The following is an 18,826-nucleotide window of genomic DNA, read 5'->3' as shown; positions in this document are numbered from 1 at the left end:
GCATAGCGTTTACACGATGGAAATCGCTGATGGAGGACAAACGTTTTCACAGTGACGCTGAGGTTGCCTGTTTTCTGCTGGACAGATAATTCATCCTACACACATAATAGTAGTTTGTTGTGAGATAGCTTTTGCTCGCCATTTTGTCCGCTGACGGCCACCATACTCTTGGTGAGAGAGGGGCGGTGTCGGGGTAAATCCTCTTAATCTAAGGTTTGAACGCTAGATGCTACTGGAAATCACACACTTCTCCTTTAAATAATAATATGGCTATATATACAGGTCTAAGAAATCGTGTTTGTAAAGAATTAAGAAATGCAAAAGCTGAATATTACATCTCAGTAATCACAGAGGCCAGGGGGAATTGTTCTGCAATATGGAATCAAATAAATATTTTAATAAAGCCACTGGGCAAATCAACAACGTGGGAACTCAAAATTGAGAACTAGTTAGTTTCTGACAGAAAACAAATTACTCATGCATTTAACTTTTTTGTTGTTGTTGTTGTTGTTGTTGTTGTTGTTGTTGTTGTTGTCGAGGAGCTTGCCAGCACCTTTAAAGATCCCAGTGTGGAGCTATCTGTCCCAAATAATGCATTTGCCAACATCTTTACGTTACAACAAACAAATCAGACCGCAATAAAAAACTCACCAATAGTCACTCTTATCTCTTTTACCTGGATACTGCCTTTCTAAAAGAAAACACAAGAACACTTTGGTAACACCTCTAACTCATCTAATCAACCTTTCCTTTACTAGTGGGGTCTTTCCTAGTAAATGGAAAATAGCCAGTCATACCCATTTTCAAATCAGGAACAGTTGATCAGGCATGTAACTATAGGCTCATTAGTTTATTATCCACATTTTCTAAGGTCCCGGAAAGGTCGTCGCTCATCAGTTGTTCAATTATGTAGAATCAAATAATTATCTACATCCCCTACAGTTTGGCTTCCGTTCAAATTATTCCACAGAGACTGCTAATTGCTTTTTTTATAGAACAACTTAAATTATTGTTAGATAAAGGTGAGGTAGATGGGGGAGTATTTCTGGACCTAAAAAAAAGCTTTTGATACCTTCAATCATGATATCGTCATTCATAAACTCTCTCCAAAATTAATTTCACCAACAAAACATTACAGTGGTTTAAATCTTATCTGTCTGACAGAGAGCAGTGTGTTATTATTAATGAGAAATCTTCTTTTTTTAAATACTAAAACAGGTGTACCTCAGGGTTCTGTTCATGGTCCACTTCTTTTTAGCTTACACTAATGATTTACCACAGTCATGTGCTGGAGCAGGTTTTCAGATGTATGCGGACGATACAGTTATACACATATCTGATAAAACTGCTCTGGCAGCTTCCATACAGTTGTCATCCCACTTAGAGTCCATCGCAGCATGGTTTGAAAAAACCACATCTCAGACTTAATTTTAAGAAAACGGTGTCAGTTTGCTTTTCTTCCAGGGCTCGGTCATCAGCAGAAGCTAATGTGACAGCATATCAAACAGGTCTCCAAGGTAAAATACCTCGGCCTCATATTAGATTCAACAAACATGTCAGGATGGTGAGTGGGGATGCAAAAGCAAACTTACATTTGTTTAGACTTTTTCACATTTGAGTTATTGTGTAACATCTTGGTCACAAGCAGCATCTACAATAATCAAACGTCTCATGATGATATACGATCAAGCAATTAAAATTTTGGAAAGGAAACCAATAAGATCACATCATTGCCATGTTCTTCTGAAACTAAATATGTTAAGTTTTGATAATTTCATTAATCTAGCCAAGCTCAAACTCATCCACAAATACCTACATAATCAGGCTCCTCGGGTGCTCAGTGACCTCGTGGTTCCACTTTGTGCTTCAGGCTCAGTAACACGTGGAGCATCCAGTGGGAATTGTCAGGTTCCCCTGTGTAAATCCTCATTTGGACAAACTGCTTTTTCTGTCCATAGAATTAACATGTGGAATTCTTTACCTGTAGAACTCAAACTGGATCCTGATTTAGATCACTTTAAATTCAAGTGTTTCCTCTGGTTTCCCAGTCTATCAACTGTCTCGAGACCCCTCAGATTTATCTTTTGACACTATGGAGGTCTCGACCACCAAGCTATGATCCTCTGCTCCTGAGTACTGGTTCTCAACCTTGGGGTTGGGACCCCCAAGGGGATCATGAGATAATTTCTCGAGGTTGCCAGATGGTTGTAAAGAATAACAGCAAGCAGCACGGAATGAGAGCCAGAAAGAAACCCTCTGCGACATCAGCCCCTTAATTACATTCAACACAAGCGACAAGCAATAAAAATATGTAAAATACAGCTGGCCTCACTAATGGTTAAAACTATAAACCAACACAGACACCAACATAAACCACCATGTTCTGAAACGACACAAACAAAGAAAGTAAAATTTGCATTTTAGAACGTAAAATAGTAAACTTCACAAACTACTCAGTCAAGCATAAGGCCTGATGGGAAATGAGGGTTGCATTTAGACTGGAGAATTGTTTTTACACTACGTGTTTCCTTAATCTCTGATGAAATACCATGGTCATTTTGATTTATTACAGTAAATATATTACATATTTCTATCTGCTAAGACCATGGGACTGCAACTTTTTTTTTTTTTTGCATCCATGTGCAGCGAAATAACTTTTTTTTTTTTTTTTCCTTTTGCTTCAGCACCTACCAAAATGTTTTTGCACCCCTGCTGAAGTGGACAGAAGACACTGGAGAACACACATTATCGCACATAAATTCACACCTGTTAGTAATGCAAACTAAGTACATTTACATCAAGCACTGTTCTTATTTTGTAATTTCATCCCAGATTATCCCAACATTATGTTTCTATACTACATCCCAGAGGCAAATAATGATCTTTTTAATCCACAAAGCTGAAAAAAGGCTGTTTTCTGACTTTTCTCACAGGACAGTGATGCTAGACATTAAATAGTCTTATAGACCATGATGCATTGCTGTGGACTAAGCTAGCCACAGTGGCCCGAAGTTGCTAGAATTAAATAAACCTTAAACATCTACAGCAGTAAACAACAGTAACATTAATGCAATAATATTATTCCAGAAATATCAGGCATAATAACACTGACAGAGAACGTTTTACTGTAAGATGAACTTTTACTTTAAGTACATTTATCTAATTATATTTCCATACTTTTACTTCAGTAAGGTTTTGCGAATGCAGGACTTTTACTTGTAGTGAAGTATTTTTTCAGTGTGATATTAGTACTTTTGGTTCAGTAAAACATTTGAATACTTTTTACACTCCTGGTCACGTCAGAGGAGTAACATCACGTCCATATGACGTACAGACAGACAGACTGGTCTCCACAGAGGCTGCTGTAGGAAAGTGTGCACACGCATATGAACACATGTTCACACGCGATGTGGTTATCTTTTCTGAGTTACAGATTATAAACGCTGTTGCACGTTGGCACTGATCTTTGTCTCTGACACTCCTTGTGTCAGACACAAAGTTACAGAGCTGGATGTGTCTGTAAGCAGGACACAGACAGACTGGAGCACAGCTTACATCAAACAGACAGAAGGAGGAGCATCAACTTAACATCACTGTGAATGACTAATATCAAACTTATAGAGGAGGAAACACAAGTCTACCTGATTACTGTTCACTCTGTTCACTCTCGGGATGTTATTTCGTCTTTAGTTCTGCTTCATCCTCTCATTAAAGGTGTAAACGCTGACACATGCTTTGACACGAGGGGGAGGCGGAGCCCTTGCGGACCTCACAGGGCCGACCGGCTCTGATTATGTGTTACACCTGCAGTTTCACCTGAAGTATCTCCTGGCTGCTGCTGATGTACAGCTTTCTGTGGATGGTGCCGCCAGTGGATTTTTTTTTTTTTTTTTTTTTTTTTTTTTTTTTTTTTTTTTAATTGTGGATGTCCATGAGAATGAAATACTTCTTCAGGACAGGCTACAGAGGCTACGTGCCCTTTGGTGGCGTATTACTGCCTCTCTCCGACCGTGCTGTGTGTGTGTGTGTGTGTGTGTGTGTGTGTGTGTGTGTGTGTGTGTGTGTGTGTGTGTGTGTGTGTGTGTGTCAATGTGCAGTACTGGAGTCTGAGAGAAATTACTTGAACAATGTAATTTTCAAAACATAAAAATGTGGGGCTTTTGAGAAAACATCCGGGGCTTGAGCCTCAGTAGCCACCCCCTAAATCCGCCTCTGCTTTGCACTATATAATCATAATAATTTCTTTGGCAGCAACCTGAAGGTTTCCTGTGATTGCTTTTGAGGCCATCTGTGCAGAATATTCCTGGATTTGTGCTCAAATGCATCTGTGGTATCTCTGATTCAACCAGCAGGAGACTCTCACACAAAAAGGCACCGTAGATTCTTGTTTTTAATCCAGATTTTCACCTAAATCAATAAACTGTAGTAGCATTTCTTAGACAGACTTTCGCTTTGATTATGAACAAAATTCTTCTCTATATGTAGATGCTGTTTTAGAGGTGAAACCGCTTTCCTGTTATGTTCAGGTTTGCTACTCTTGTCTCAGGAATATTAAAATAAGCAAAGGAAAGGAGAACACATAATGAAAGCAGCGTGGGCCTGATGAGAAATAACCCAAGCCTTGTAACCACAGACTCTGAAGAACTGACTCACTCTAATGGGAAGTGCCCTTTAATGAGAAGTGCTAGTGATTGTAGGTGGTGGTATTAAGAGAGGCAAAGGAGGATTGAAAAGTCAGGGGTCACACCCGCTCACCTCCTTGGGCTTTGTTCTCTCTTACCGCAGAGGTATACAGTGTTCACGCCGCTGCTTGCATTACACTCCGACATCAAAGGGGAGACTCATTTTCTGCCCCTTCAGCAGACGACCCAGGGAAACAGAGATGCTGAAGAGTTGCATGCTCATGTTTATGTGAGGACTGGGATAGGAGTGTGAGGGGATGTTGTTGTTGCTGTCGAGGGATAATGTGTGTTTTTGGTTGCTAAGGAACTGTCTGGCAGACCATCAGAACAGACAGAAGCAGAGAGAAAGATCAACACTGGAAAAAAAAAAAAAACATTTAGGATTTTTGCAAAGTCAAAAAGGATTCTTGAAACTCTTTACAAAAGAATAAAGTTGAAGGCAGTGAGAATGTATTCTCTTAGTCTTTTGATTTAACACCCCAAAATTTACAAAATAATGCCAATGTATTCAGTTTGAACAGGACTCTTTTTTTTCTTTTTCTATTTTTTCTTTATCTAAAATTTTCAGTGTTTTTATTTATCTATCTGATCTGTTCATTTATTTATTTATTTTGATGCTGTAGCACACTGGCTATGTTCATCAAACACGTTGTGCAGACTGTATACATGCCATACAGTAACTTCTTCTACTGTAATATCATGGTCACCTCCTCTTCAAGCAGGCTGGAAGACTAAAATTATGAGCAGATTGTCCATAAATGACTATTTACATTCATATATTATCAGTAATTCTACAGCCATACAGTACAGTCACAATGCAACATGTGTTTAGACCTAATTTATAATGTCTCTAACTTATGAATACGGTGCATTTGCCAAAAAATGACAAGGTTTTCAAATACATTTGCACCATATCTCCAGGAATATTGTCGACTACTAATTATCAGGACTGATTTCCAACAGGTTCTCACTGCCTATTAGAGAGAGCTTGGCCCTGTGCTTCAAACTATGACACTGCAGGAACCCCTCCAACATCAGTTTTGCACATTCAAGGGCTCAGCAGTCAAGTTACTGATTAATAATTCTAATAAATATGCAGTGTCTGGGCAGATCTTTCAAGTAAAGGCACAAATGTTGCTTTATCACTTGACTCGCCTGGCTGAATTCACAATATTTTCCTGTGATAAAGTCGAACAATTGCACTGTAAATTGTTAACACTAATGTAAACACTGTTTCCACTGTTAAAATGGAAGTGGAAATATCTGGGCGTCTCATATCCCTCGTACTCACAGCAGTGAAAAGAACGCCTGGACGAAAACTTAAAGTACTTACTGTTGATTAATACTGAAGCTTCAAAGCCCAAAATATGGCATTTGGAACAGCCTTACTGTATGTCACCTGACATCTACAGCACATTAAAGCGTAACGCTTGAGGTACGCTTCCATAAATGATGCTACAGGTTCACCTTCATCATCACAGTTTGAAGCACAGGAGCACTTACCAAGCAGTCGTATTTGATATTTGATGTGTTGGGAGTGAGAAGAGGCCGGAATATCTCATAAATATACCTTCTGTTGTGCAGAGGATGTTGATATTTGTGCCCCCCTCGTTTCTGCCATCATGTGTGAGGGGCTAACGGCTACAAAGAACACACACAATCCCAGTTTTCATAAAAAGGGTGAATTTTAGTCTTTTAGAACTCAAAGCTATGCCGTTAATACAGTATGCTACAGTGTAGTGCTTAAGCTTGTGTGAGAGTCTTTGTTGTGGGTTCATGTTGATAATGAGAGGTTAAACCTTCAGGACTTGGGCTCATTCTTAAATTTAGGTCTTACAGCACTGAGCCATTTAAAAAACCACAAATCCTTCTTGTCTCTTTTTTTTCTCCCTCCAGTTCTCATTCTTCCTCTGTGCAGCTGGTACAATATCAATTAACAGCTTACCTTATTACTGTAATTTTATCCTATCAATATTCATCATGACTCCAAGCTTTATTGAACAGCCAGGGAACAGAAAATATAATGAATGCAGTAGTCTTTTTATGTTTTCAATGGATGTTTATTGAAAATTTAAAACAGATCTATGAATAAAATTTTGTTTATTTGCAGCTGTGCTTATTAAGAGCGCCCTACTATATGTTTTCCAAATAAACTTCAAGGAACAGTCGTGTTACTCCTGGAAACAGAATAAGTTTTGGTGTGTGGGAACATAAAACATTTTAATTTACTTAAACCAAAACTCCTTCTCCTTTTAGGGGCTAATTACTTAGACATATAAACTACAGCTTATGAATTTAAAGGTGCCCTGCTGAGTTTCCTTGTAAACAAACAATTTTGTTCACCTTCAGAAAATACATTCTCTATCCTCGAGGACTAACACGTTAAATGTTTTCTTCCTCATAAAGTGAATTTCCCTTCAAACGTAGACTTACATTGTTCTCATCCATTTTGCTGGTCTGTTACCATCACCTGCATAACAGTGGGATGGTGTGAAGCCGTTGCTGGGAGTGAGAATTCCTTCACTCGCACGCACGTGGGCATGAATTTGTGTCCTTGTGCAACTGCATGAGAACAAACACAAAGGGAGCCCACATGTAAAACCACAGCACGGCTAATGGTCAACCGGGACTTGTTGACTAAAACAAGTCCTCATACCAAAAGGCAGAAAAGATTGTTTGTGCTCCTTTCAGCAGGACGTCTCACACCTGAAATACTATTTCTTCGTTCTTTCCAAAATAACATAAAACGCTTTAGGATCTCTCATCTGTATGGTTAACATTAGGCTAAATTAAGGCAACTAAAACTGTTTAAGGTCATAATTAAAAGAAACAAACACTGACTCCTGTTATTCATCCTTTATTTGATACAGAATGTTCTTTCCTAAGTCGTCATGCCCTCTGATACAAACAAACAAGGTACCTTTCAGCCTCTGTATGAGATGCACCAGGCTTTCAAGTTACTTCAATGCAAACCCATCCACTTCAGGTGATATAGTATAATGAGCGAGGAAGTCTACTTATGGAGAAGGTGGGCTGGATGACTGGGTCAAGCAAACACAGGACTTTTAATCAGGAATCCAGGTTCTCCCATGTAAAACATGTAAAAAAAAAAAAAAGTGTTTTCTAAAGTTTTAAAGTAAATTATTAGAGTTCCTTTTCCCTGTCCTCAAACCTTTTGGGCATGTTTTCATTGAGAAATAATAAAAAAAAAAAAAGAGGTGTGCTAAAGCTGTGTGATGTGGAAATTATGTCACTGTGAGGTGTTAATTATGTGACGAAGCTCAGATATGTGGGGGGAGCGCACGGTGACCGAATGAGTGTTAGTGAGATTCCACCTCCTGGAAAGCTCCACTGAGGACATTACAGTGTCACCACCTTTTAGTTCAAGGACTTTTGTGTGAGAACCAGCACCATCATCCATCACCAACCTAAACTGAACCGAAGAAACAAGATGGAGCTTGCTGCTCCTCCTGTCCCATCAGAGAGACCTGTTTCCCCTTCCACACACTACAGGTTAGGGCTGGTATCTGAAACTTGTGAATAAAACCCCTAGACTTGACTAGTCCATAACACCTGCATCATGTGGCTTCAGTTTTTCAATTTGTTTCACTTATGTTGCATGATGTACTTCATGTAGCAGATTTATTTTACCTCAAAGCACAATCTCTTCCTAAACCTAACCATGATGTTTTGTTGCCTAAACCTAAACTGCAACTGTTTTATAACATCAATCACGCAAGGACCCAACTTCACATAGAGACAGGAGACTGAAGACACGTTTAAAGCTACTACAAATAATTTTTAACTGGTAATGAAACAGTCTCTATTTTAATACCGATGCCTCTATATGACCTACATAAGTTAATGAGTCCATCCACGAGAAGATTAGCTATTTCTATAAAATCATTCTCACAGTTTTTCTCACTCGCTCTGGTTCGATTCTCGAATGAAAATTGCATTTTTCAAAACATTCAAGTCAAAACAAGTTCAAATTTCTGGACAACTAGTATGTTGGTCACAATAGATTGGAATAGCAGAGGTGGATAAACTACAGTTTATCCACCTCTACATTTACCACGACACCTCTGCTGCTGTAACAAAAATTTACTGTATATTATCCTTTTTCTGTGTAGTATAGTATTGTACATTATTGACCTTTAACTGTAAGCTTTTACCTACTGTTGAATTCTGAATCTAAACCTCAGTGCAAAAGCATTCAGCCAGACAAAACTGACTGACAGAAGTTCTTGTGTAGTATAGTTAGCAATCGGTGTCAACAAAAAAGTGATTTGTATAGAAGAAACATTTGCAGGGTCGACTGTCATGGTGAAAAACAGCTTAACATCGGCTCTCGGCTCACACAATGATAAAACAACTTCATTTTGGTGGCAAAAATTAGGTTTTGAAATATGAATGAAATGTTTTGGATGAGTCACTCCCTTTTGCAAAAATGCAACAAGGTTCCATGAGAGAAACATGAGAAAACTTTAGAAAAACTGCAGTGCCTAGCACAGGGTCAGGTTCTCTACAAAATAAGATGAAACGAGTCTGTGTATACATTTTCAAGTTACAGTGAGTAGTATGTCAGTGGTTACGGTGGTGGAAACACTAACAGACGGGGCTCCAAAATCAACAAGTTTATTAAAGTTCCTTGTTGTCACTTTAACAAAAGATATTCAGATAAATTTAATTTACATGCATGAGGTGAAATCAAGACTCAGCAACCAGGAAACACAAACCGGGTGCATCTATGTTAGGCAAGAGGTGAAGCCTGAATGATTACACATGGGTAGTTTGGCTGGGACTTTCTTCTGGTGGCAACCTTCCCACTGGTGGGAGCAGGGTAGAGGGAGCAGACAGGATGTGCCCCCAGCCGGTCCCAGCTGCAAGATCAGCACCATGGAGAGAGCTACAGTCTTCACATGTCATCTTTGTGAACCAACTGTTAAGCTGTAAAACCAAACAGAGACAATGGCGTAATATTAAGATGGCAGATTCAACTGAACAAATAATCAAAGTGAATCATACAATTTGGTTTATGAAATGCAGGTATGTCACATATGAAGTCATGTATTTCCTTGTTTCAGGTGAATTCCCCTTGATTCATTGAAGATGACAGACCTTGAATTGGACTTACCTCTGTGTATTGTGTGGATATGATGTCTAAAACTGACTTTAAATGCACTTGGAGCTACTTCAAAGTGGTGTTTTTTTTTTCCTTTTCTGTCACATTTTTGATGCAGTTGCAAAAATGTATTTGAAGGTTGTTTTTGAAGGTTGTTTTTGTTTCTAATCCAGCAGAACATGTGATTTCTTCTCCCTGCTTCATGTTGCTCAGGCTGTGCGAGAAGCTGAACCTAAAATATAAAAAAATAAAATACAGGCAGAAGCTACAGTATAATTAATTTTCCTCGATTTACACCACACGTCCTCAAGAAGAATTACATAAAATGGACTAATGATTAATCTCGACCTCGGCACTTGGATGATTTAAATAAGAAAACAAGATTTAGTCAACATGCACAGGAAAAAAAAAAACTGTTTAAAGAATATATTCATTGTCAGCATGACAAATTCACTGTTTCCCTGGTTTACATGTTTTTCTCCCTCTCTGCTTCTTTTTGTCTCCTACTGTCTCTGCATGTGTCCATAATAAGACCCCAAAAAATATCATGCCGTGATTTCATGCCTCCTCCTTCCTTGTGTTCTAGCAGAAGACTACAATTACACAGAGAGTCCATAAATGACTATGTTTACTCATGCTTCAACCATGGTGTTCACCACAGGTATTAGTGCGCTGAGGATGGAAAAAAGGGGAGAATAAAAAACAGACAATGAAGAAAAAGACTTTATAATAATTAATTCAATTTATAACACAAGTGTTTATCCAGTTACAGAACAAAGTGTATCAAAGAAATGCCAACTCAACAGCATCTTCAATTCATTTTCATATGAATTACATATTCATTTGCGTTCAGCTATTCTGTATTAATGTATTAATCAGTGGCAATTTTCAGTGCAAGTGAATGCAGTTATCAGCTGTTGTTCTGCCTTTTGTTATTTATAATAACAGTGAAATTAGCAGAGCCATAGTCAACCAAAGAAAAACTGGGTCGACTGAAATTCTACCTGCTATTCAACCAATCGATTGATCACTGAGGAAGAAAAACCACGCATTATCTCACAATTGATGTAATTGGTTCCACTTTCAAGTTGACATACTGTCAAGGCAGTTTACCAAGTTAGATAATGTCTGTTATTTCTATTTATTGAGCATTCCCTTTATTTATTTATTTTTTTTTGAAGGTAGAAGGGAAAATTAGATTTAAAGTTGCAGTGCACTGGATTCTAGCACACTAGTGAAAACCTGAATTGTTGCTATATGTCACAAAAAATTTGATGGACCATAATACTGTTGCTATTTTATTTTTAGTCTTCTTTTTAGATAATATTTGTTTGTTTGCTTGTTTGTTTAAGTCAGTTTAGGCAATTATTGGGATGGAAAACATCAAACCAATCTTGCAACACCGGGTGACACTAACTTACAGCTTAAATTGGTGAATTCCTGCAGTTTGACAGTTAATTTTTCAGACGTAGCTATAACATTAGCTTAGATTTACAGAGCAAAACTGACTTCCATGTAACAACAAAGCTAGTCACTAATGCAGCTCATACTGCAGTATATATTGCAGTACAAAAAGCAACGTGAAAAAAAAAGTTAGCAGTTACTGGTGACTGACCTACCACTGTTAGTATTTAGTTGGCTTCAAATGAGGCTTAAGATTCACAAAGTTGCTGGAACTCGATATGGTGTCACATAGTTTTCAAAGTGCCAAGTGAATGTTCAGTATAAAACCTGTCATTGAACAATAAAATACATCAGACTTGCATGTATCCTTCCCACCCTCAAACATAAGAGTGCCCAATTTTTTTTCTCCAACCGACCCAAAAGTGTCAGCCTTATAAGTGAGTGGTTATATCTTTTTCTTATAGCTTAACATGACTCACCGTCCAACGACAAAACCATTTCTGGTGCATGTTGGGATTTGGAATCATTCCCATGTTTCATATAACACAGTCTAGAAATTGTCATTGAAGTCATGCAGACATGAAAGGCTTGGCATGAAAGAAAGACTTCTTCCTCAGACGGCAGCAGAGACGGAGAAATAGAGAGATCATCAACTGGTTCCATGAACACAGTCAGTCACTCAGTCCACTAGTCTACTGGAGCTGCCTTCCACTTCTCCCTCATCCTAAAATGACACTGGCACATAGCACATGTTAACATATCCTGCCTCAAAATAGAACAACAATAATAATAATGTGATAATGCATTATTTAATTTGTAGCATTTTTTCTGGAAAACACCATGACAACATCACCTCATGCGTTTCATGTGAGTAAGAACCACAAAAGTGTTGATGATAATGTCATTAATTTACACCAGAACACATTAATGCTACGACTGCAATAGATTGTTTTAGCAATTAATTTACAGTTACAGGCTAGTGTTACAAATAAACTCTCAACAGAATTAGCCTCAGGATCTTTGGAATTCAAATTTGTCTCATACCGCACCCACCAAAAGAGGTTTTCTTTTGCTTTGGCTGATCGCTCCTTCAGAATACACTGGTATGGAGGAGCAAAAACGGGTAAATTAAGTACAAACTTTGATATATGCAGATGCGCTCATTACATTAATTTACGACATGTTTAGATAAGAAAATTACACTATAATTGAGTTTACGTCGAAGTCCGATTCATCTGTCTGCAGCAGCACTGGGACGCTGATGTGAAAACTGCTGGAAAAAGACCCCAGTTACTCTCCCGCTTCTACAAATACCAACACACCTCTGTACATGGCTGACATTTGGTGGCCTTTGCTTTCATCTGACAAAAAAACTGGACAACTCCTTTTAGCACAATAATCTGTTCTTCAATAGATATTCCAAAAGCTCTAAATTGAAATGTCAAAATAAGATTGTAACATTGAACATTTTACAAAAGTGGAGCACCATGGAAATTAACCTTACAAGACTTTTAACAATGAAACATTTTAGTTCTGTACAAGGGCCTGTAATATGATTATTATACATGTATTATTTACCTGAAATATTGAATATAGGAACATTGACCTTTCCTTGTATACAAATCTGGCACTCAAAGCTAAAATCAAACCTGTAGCATCATACATATCATTATAGAAAAGATAGTTCTGGTCCTTGATTATGATTGGCTCAGCCAAGTAATTTTGATTTACTAAAAAAGCAGTGGGAAGAGATGTACAGGATAGAAGAGGAAGCACAGACTATATAAAACATGGCACCCATCTTTCAGTCAAAGGCGTTCCCTTAATTATGCATAACTTCAAGCCAGAACATCATGTAAAGAGGTGAGTTGTAAAATTCACACCCATACAGTTGTCATGACTGGGGAACGACAGACACCAAAACCACTTTTGTACCCGGCTATAAACATGTTTATTTCTGCTGTAAAGTTGGACGTTTTAATATGTGGGTCTACAGCTGCTTGAGAGTAAGAGTAAGAAGAGAGAAAGGAGACGTGCTGAAACCGAAGGGCTGGAGAAGTCAAGAAACATGGAAATGTCGTGCCTAACAATGCACCTTAGCTGTTCTAAAATCACTATAAAAAAAAAAAAAAAAAAAAAAAAAAAACAGCCTCTTATGGTCTACTATATGAGTAAGAAATGTAAATTTCTCATCAGATAGATTGTACTGTACCTGAGTTAGAACCATCCGTACCCTGTACTTTCCTGTGCAGATAAATAACACATTCTTCTTGCAATATGGACTTCTAAGAATTTAGATTTGACATGAATTCTTCTACATTCCTGAATGAAGTGGGCGTGGTTTATACCGGAAGGCACACTGGGCCTTCATTAACAAACAAACTTTGTGCTTAAACCATGCGTACAAACATTTTAGGCACTAATTTGGGATTCAAAAATATTGTCTTACCTGAATGTGTTCCTACTCTATGAACAAATGTAGAACTACCTCAGTCTATGCGTACGCAGCCTGGCTGTCTTAGAAAATGTTGAGAACATGTTGAAACTCACATTTAACCAAATATAAAGCATATTAAAACCACATTCATTAAAAAGGCTTTAATAGAAGTCTTGGAAGTGTTTTATGATTGAGTTATCTTTTTTCTTAAGTCTCCTTGTTTTTAGGATTTTATCATAAATGTCATGATTATCTGTGTTTATGTTAAGCACTTTGAGTTCCAATTTATTAATGTATTGTGCTAGATTATTAATTATGGTTATGATCATTGGGTGAAAGCCCCTGTTGGGTATCATCCCTTTCACCTTCATTTTTTAAAACTGCACTTATAGATATTTCCAATAATTGCTGTAACTCCTTTATCTTGGGCTGACAGATCAGGTGCTCCTTGTTCTCCACCTGCTTCCTTATTTTTCTTCTGGCCTGTTATTCTTTTTAACACATAAACTTTAATGTCAAACCATTCTTTTTTCATCTGAGACACAGTCTGTTTCTCCTGGGACACAACATGTACCACTTTGGTTATTGCAGCCCAAGGAGTTATTATTATGAGTCGCAGTGTGTCTTCTCTGTCCTCCTCCTCGGACACGGGCAGTGCAGCAGTGTGTCCGTGGTACAGGAGAGGCGGCGCTCAGCACTGGTCGAAACCGAATCAGACAAATAAAACGTTATTTCCCGATTCTTTCACAGTGGTTAAACTCTGAACACAAATAAACACCTCCGCGCACCACAGCAACATGTGATTTGGCATGAATGTCAGGTACAATGACTTCACCACTTTCTCTGATACTTTTCTATGCAAACATATTTCCTTAAATAGAGAAAAAGGGGGTGTGTCAGTATGCAGGTTGCAGTCAGCAGGTATGAGCCTGTCAGTTTAGAATGATTCTGATTCATTAACATACACACGGTGGTAAGAACAAACTTGGCCGTTCATGAAGCATGCTTCATGATGCTGACTTCGTTGAAACAGTTACACCTTTCACTTAAACCTCATGAACTAAACAGACTCGGCATACTCCATTCCTGTTTATTCAGTGTCAAGGACTGGATGGCAATGAATTTTCTACAGTTCAACAGCAATAAAACAGAGGTTTTGATCTTTGGTCCAGAACGTCACAAATTACAGATACAATCCTCTCCAGGTCCACTCACCACCACTGTAAAATCTGTGGCAAAGAACCTTGGAGTAACCTTTGTGTGATCTTCCTGGTGTGCTGTTCAAAGGATAGTTCACTGTCAGTCTTGTTTTTTTACCAGCCAAGAAACAAGATTAGACACATGCTCAGTTTTAATGACACAGAAAAAGTCATACATGCTTTTATATCGTCACACCTGGACTATTGTAACTCTCTTTTTTACCTGTTTAAACTCACACTTCTAGATCTATCTAGAAATCTAGAAAGTCCTGTCATATCACCTCAATTTCAGCATCCCTGCACTGGTTACCAGTTCATTTTAGAATACATTTTAAAATTGTGTTAATTACATATGAGGCAACCCATGGTCTTGCTCCAGAATATATCAAGGAGCTTTTAACCCTGAACAGTCCAGCCAGGCCCTTGAGATCAGCCGATCAAAATCTCTTGGCTGTTCCTCAGACTAGACTTAAAACTAAGGGTGACTGTGCATTTTCAGCTGTGGCCCTTAGGCTCTGGAACAGCCTTCCCCTTAATGTGAGATCAGCAGACTCCACTGAAGCTTTCAAGCGACTTCTTAAATCTCACTTCTATAGAATGGCCTACCATTATTAATGTTTTAGTGTTTTATTGTCTTTAAGAAAATGTTTATCTATCTGCTATAAATGCTTTTTTCATTGTTTCAATATGATCTTTTATGCTTCTGACTCTGTACTTAAATGGTCTGACTTTTTTCCCTTTTTATTCTGTAAATTTTTTAATATGGAAAGAACTTTGCACGTAAACTTGAAAAGTGCTATATAAATAAAATTATTATTATTATTATTATTATTATTATTATTATTATTATTATTATTATTATTATTATTATTATTTTGTGTGCACAGTAGGAACATTTCTACACAACAGGCCCATTAAATTGGACAAATGTTTTATTTTAGGAATTTTTATATGAAATATCCCCATACTGTACTTTTCACCTCCCCTTTTCTGTTTTTATTTTTAAGCTAAAGTAGGTTTTATGAACTGTCTGATTCCCACCACCACCTCCCCTATAACTGGGGAACACTGAAACAGAAAAAAAATATTTTCAGTTGAACCATCTTGGAGGTCGATGTGACCTTTTTTAATTATACTCAATAATCATAGAGTTGACTCTTTTCAAATGAGTAACTTTGGCTAGAAGAGATATAATTGAATAGTTTTCATTGTGTTATTTATGCTTTCCTGAATAACGTATTTGGATTCAGGTGCCTCCCTAGAACATATTTGGCTGGGTTAATTCTTTAAACAACAAATGTGTGATTAAATATGGATGCTACAAAACTAAATACATCCCAGAGGGAGAGAAACAGTGGCTCTACATTAACCCAGACTGACTCAAAATTTACCTTGTTTAACTTGCATTCTACTGCCACCGCTCTATAACCAAAGACAAATAAAAACTTCACAAGAAAGAAGCTTTACTGAAATTAGACTTCAGCTTTAGACGTGGAAACAAACATCCACACCATTATGAGTGACACAAATCAGAAAATCCCTACAAATCACATGGCGAGAATACTGTGGCATGTGCGCAGACAGGCTGGTTATGTGCATTGATGTTTTTGATTTAGATGGCTTGGAGATTCATGAGCAAGGCTTATTAGCAGTCTGTAAATGCCCCTGCAAATGGGCTGATCTATTATATACAACATGAAGCACTGGCACTTTCAAAGAGGTAAAGGGGGATTTTAAAAAGGACACATTTGGAGATAATTACACGAACACGCTGGAAGTGAATTCATAATTTAGTTGACATTCAGAATTCTTTATTATCTGGTTAATTAGCTCTAGTTTGAGATTTCTCTTAATCAGAGCACTTGATCTGCGAGGCACGATGACAGTGTGTCAGAATATACAATTTACTGAATTTTCCTGGGATGGATGGATGGATGGATGGATGGATGGATGGATGGATAGATGGATGAGGTGCAAAGGGATGTCATTATCTATATCTGTATCTGTTTAACCATCAAAATTATCTGTCTCTGTATCTGTATTAGGATGTGAATGGAAGTGGGTGCAGTGTTAATTGAAAATTGAAAATATTGTTTTTTCAATTGTTGTGCTCCCAAGCATCAAGTTGCTTTAATACTGGCGTCTAATTAATTCTGAAATATATTTCCACATCCTCTTATTGTACTTTTCATCTCTCTCCCTCTTTATGAACCACCCTTCACCCCCACCCTTTGACTTCAGGACACTGAACAATCAGAGACTGAGAAAACTGTTTTGTGAATCAAAAGATTCGGTTTTTCCATTGTAAAGATATGAAGATATAAAAATATCCTTCAGCTATATTCATGTTTCTTGATGTTTTAATTTCTACTGCACACACACACACACAGAGAGAGAGAGAGATTCATTCAGTTCATGCCAACATACAGTGGTGTGATATGCTCATTTTGCTGATAACAATTTCAGGGTCTATACATTAAAAAAGAAAAAAACATGTGGGATTATGTACTAGAACAGAAAGGCTCTTCTAAACTCACCACTAGATGGTGCTAATGTGTTTCCCACCCCATTCCTATCAGCAGATGGATGTTCCTTTTTAAATACTTGAACCATGTACGGTTAAACACATTAATTAAACATATTTACTTAAAAAAAAAAAAAAAAAAGTAGATGCATTTTCCACTGAAAAAAAAAAAGATTTCAAAAGTTTGGCTTTGCAAGAGCTGGGTTTATCTTCTCAAACCACAGAAGGAGAAAAAAGTGTGTGGTTGCCAGGGACAACCAGACATTAAAGTATGGTGTAAAGTATAGAGTGTACTTTTTTTTTCTTTTTACAATTGATGAGGACTGTGGGGATGTAGAAAACACTGGGAATGGATAATGGAAACAGTGTAAATTGAATACAACATATCACTGTAAGTAAGCTATTACTTCTCAGCCCATTCATCTTATGGGAGTGCAAAGCAGCTTTGGCTCTGACAAATAACACACAGTAAATAACTCTGATGCTTGTGGGAAATGAACCTAATGTAAGCGCCACCGCCCAAGTTTATTCTCCGTGTGAAACATCATTGTGAGTAACACCTGTAGGTGCGTCACAGTGTTATCAGGTTGTCTCCTGCTGTTGTGTACTCCAACTGATGATGAACACAACCCATATGCATACTTCAAGGCCTTGAGAGTCTACAAAGGCTTGCCAGCAGCTCTCAGGGAATCAGGTGCTGCACTCTCACTTCAGCATGATGCACATCTAAGCGCAAGCACTGCACCGCTCTGTGGGGATGGGTTGGAGTCTTTGTCTTCCTTTCAACCCCTTTGATATCTCCTGGTGGGAGGGTGGGGGAGGGCGGTGGATGAGGGGCAGGCGGTTTGCATGTAGAAGACAGAGGGAAAAAAAAAATTGCTGGAGTGAGAGAGCGAAGGAGACAAGGTGGGTGGGTGGAGGGTGGGATCATTCCTCCGTTGATGGGAAGCAAAACATTGCCTCCTGTTCTGCGCTGCCCAGGATCAGAGCACGCAGCCGCCGTGGATTACTCAGTACACATGTTGGCATGCTGTTATTTATATACTGTACTGTGAAGAAACGATGGAGGATAACGTCATATGAATGAAAAGAGGAAACAGTCTCGCGTTTCCCTGTTACTGTAAATATATAACATTTAACTCCACCACTGAAACCACACTATGAACCTGCAGACCTTGTAATAGCATCTTGTGACATGTGATCCTGATCCATGTATCACAGTAGTGAGTTTCGCTCCATACTGTGAACCGTATGGCTGTGTTTCTTTGCTTCAATGACGTCCTGATGTTATATATGGCTTTAAAGCTGCTATAATCAACATTTTTTTAAATTAAAGGTAGTGCCACACCACATAAATGTTTATTAACCAGCCAAATTCAAATGATTAAACAAATCGCTCTACAGTAAATAGCAAGTGTATAAAATTAGGTATCAAAATCATTAAAAAGTGCAGTT

Source organism: Lutjanus erythropterus, chromosome 1 (assembly GCF_056507025.1).
Source record: "Lutjanus erythropterus isolate fLutEry1 chromosome 1, fLutEry1.hap2, whole genome shotgun sequence".
Classification (NCBI taxonomy): domain Eukaryota; kingdom Metazoa; phylum Chordata; class Actinopteri; order Lutjaniformes; family Lutjanidae; genus Lutjanus; species Lutjanus erythropterus.
This window is presented reverse-complemented; position numbering follows the sequence as displayed.